At 35.9% G+C, this 2,928-nt stretch overlaps 1 long non-coding RNA gene across 1 annotated transcript; it reads left to right on the top strand.

Annotated features, from left to right (window-relative positions):
• Positions 1 to 627: 627 nt before the first annotated feature.
• LOC131221535 (uncharacterized) lies at positions 628 to 1,186 on the top strand. The gene is made up of 3 exons (XR_009159387.1): positions 628 to 713; positions 868 to 978; positions 1,097 to 1,186. It is a non-coding gene; the product is annotated as an uncharacterized LOC131221535 (long non-coding RNA).
• The last annotated feature ends 1,742 nt before the right edge of the window (positions 1,187 to 2,928 follow it).

Raw genomic sequence — 2,928 nt, 5'->3', positions numbered from 1 at the left:
TCTCCTTCGACTAGTCGAAGAACCTAAAAAACATCGCTGGATTTCAAGTCGAAGATTTTCGACAGGTCGAAGATGCAGTCGACACTGTTCCTTCGACTGGTCGAACAAATTCCTGGACTAGTCGAAGACTAACAAATTTTATCCGAAATTTGTAACAAACCCACGACTGATCGAGAAATTTCTTAGACTGGTCGAAGCAACTCTAGGACTAGTCGAAGAAGGCCTAGGACTAGTCGAAGAACAGACCAAACTCATGTAAAATAAACATTCGATTTATGTATCCGAAATGACCTACTTCTAAGGTCAACCTATGGTCAGTCAAACCTCAACCAAGAAGTAAGGACATTGAAACATTAGGAACTAGTGACCTTGAAGTATGCGCCTTGAAGTCTTGATGTAGATCAATCTTGAAATCTTGATGTAGCTCAATCTTGAAAGGGTCTTGAGTTCTTTACAAACTGCCTTGTACTCTTCTTGAAGTCTTGCAGCTTGAGTCTTGTCTTGTGAGCTTTGCTTGTTTATGAATGTTGATCCTTGAGAGAGCTTCACTTATGCAAGTTATATATAACAGTGATTTTGGCACCACAAATTTGACAATAGATAGAGATATAAACTATATCACTTACAATGTGAAGTTGTTAATGGAGGTGAACTTAAGTCTAGACGACATTTGAATGTTTGAGGAAAAAGTGCTACATTGCCATCTATTACTGGTGAGACTTTGGGATGCATCACATCATATCCTTCTCAATTTTAGGAAACTTGCCATTGTTTTTATTGCTTCCATCCCAATGGAAGGTCTTAATTACATGATGAACTTCTATTATTTTGCAAATGTAGATAACTATTTGATTTGTTTTGTTACAGAAAAGGATTGGGATGACATTAAGTTTGGGGTTGAAAATAAAGTAGACTTTTATGCTGTTTCCTTTGTCAAAGATGCGAAAGTGGTCCACAAATTGAAGGATTATCTCTGAAGTAAATACTTAATACAAATATATATTTTTAATGGCTATACAATTAAATTCTGAATGGCATTTTTGGTTTGGTTGAACGTTTTATGTGCTATCAATGTCCTTTGCTATGGTTTCTGCAGGCTGTGGTGCAGATATACATGTAACTGTTAAAATTGAAAGTGCAAACTCCATACCAAATCTGCATTCTATCATTTCTACATCTGATGGGGTAATCAACTTAATCATTCCATTGCCAATCTTAAAAATTGCTGCTAAGTTCAACTTTTTGATTTATCCTTGCACATCTCTGAGACTTGAAATGTTTTGATAATGCTGTTTAGTTCAGCACATTGATTTAACTTCTTAATGGTTGAACCTCTTTATCATATTTTATAATTCTCAACTACTGTAGCTTGCATCTAACATGTCTCATGTCCTATTCTGCTTCCTTTTAAAGAGTCAACTTCAGCTCTCTTTATTGGCCAATACCCAAGTATTGGCAAATTTTTCTTTATTTTCTTTGATAGCCAAGAGTCAACTTTCTTGAAATATGCACACAGATTACACCCTTATCGACATATCTGTGGATCGAAATTCTTTACTTATCTAAAGATTGTGCATTCAATGGTATATTAATATTTGTTTGAGTCACTGTGTGCGGCATGTAGATTTTCTAAGTATGGAGCGTCATACGCACCCTGAGTATTATATATCTCCTCAAAAGTGAAATACAGAAATGATCCATTGCTATCAAAGCATAATAACTTATATTACTCTTAGTTGCACTGGGTCACTTTGAGAGCACAATTCATCGATCTAAGCTGTTCATTTGATCAATCACAGATTCAATGAGCTACTATGCAAAAATCACAATTGCGAACCTTGCTGGGAACAAAACTCTAGTTCTGCCTGTGCCTGCATTTAACGTCATCAATGGAGGATCACAATTTTGCGAACCTTGCTGGGAACAAAACTCGGTATGCATCTTCTTCTTCTTTTCTTTTTCTTTTTTTTTTCTTTTTATGTTTTATTTTTTTATTTTAATCCTGAAATGGTTTCACTATCAACCTGAATTTTGGTTGGGTTGGGTTGCATTGCATATAGAGGAAGTGCAAAGACAGGGTTGCGTTCCACACAACAATGGTAGCAAATTTTCTATACATTAAATACCATTGAAAATCCTTTTTGCAGATTTTCTAAGGAACAATGGAACAATGGAAGTTGTTGTTCCAAACTAACAGTTGTTGTTTAAATATATCTTAATGCCATTGTTGTATAGAACAATGGTAGCAGATTTTTGAAGTGTGTGGAACAGTTGTTGGGGTATGAAGGGTTTAGTTGAACAGTTGGTGAAGGGTTTTGCAGATTTTCAGAGAGAGATTTGAATTCAGCTTTGTTCTTTTGCTCTTTTTTCTTGAATTTGAGGTTGGGAGTTTGGAATTTCAGGTCCTCGAGGAGAGCGATGGATTTCGATGTGATCGTTAGTCTTTCTTCATGAATTGGAAGAGGGTATTTGGAATTATAGTTTTCATTTTTTCCAACAGAGATTTGAATTTTCGATGTGTTGCTCTTTCCATGTGATTCTGGTTTTCTTCTAACATCTTTCTTACTGTAGATGGATGTTAAGAAGCCTCAACTCATGGAAAATTCTGTCATGATTTTGTCGAATACAGGTCTTGGGATGGCCATGTTCTAAGTGGGTCCATTGCATTTTTAGCTCAATCTTCAAAACACACACAAACACATTTTCAACCTCTTACGTATAATGTCATAACATGCAATTTCTTCCATTTTGTATGATGAAATTGATTTTCAACCATGTGCAGTAAGCTTTCGGATCAAAGCAAAGCTGAGAATAGGGTGTTATTTGATGGCAAATTGATAACCAGTAGAGGCACATCCATGGAGTTTTCGCTTGCGATTGTTGAGAAGCTATTTGGCTGCGAGAAGGCATTGGATCTTGCTGCTAATG

This window comes from Magnolia sinica, chromosome 12 (genome assembly GCF_029962835.1).
Source record: "Magnolia sinica isolate HGM2019 chromosome 12, MsV1, whole genome shotgun sequence".
Classification (NCBI taxonomy): Eukaryota; Viridiplantae; Streptophyta; class Magnoliopsida; order Magnoliales; family Magnoliaceae; genus Magnolia; species Magnolia sinica.
The sequence above is the reverse complement of the archived record's forward strand: the minus strand, read 5'-3'. Positions and strand labels throughout refer to the sequence as shown.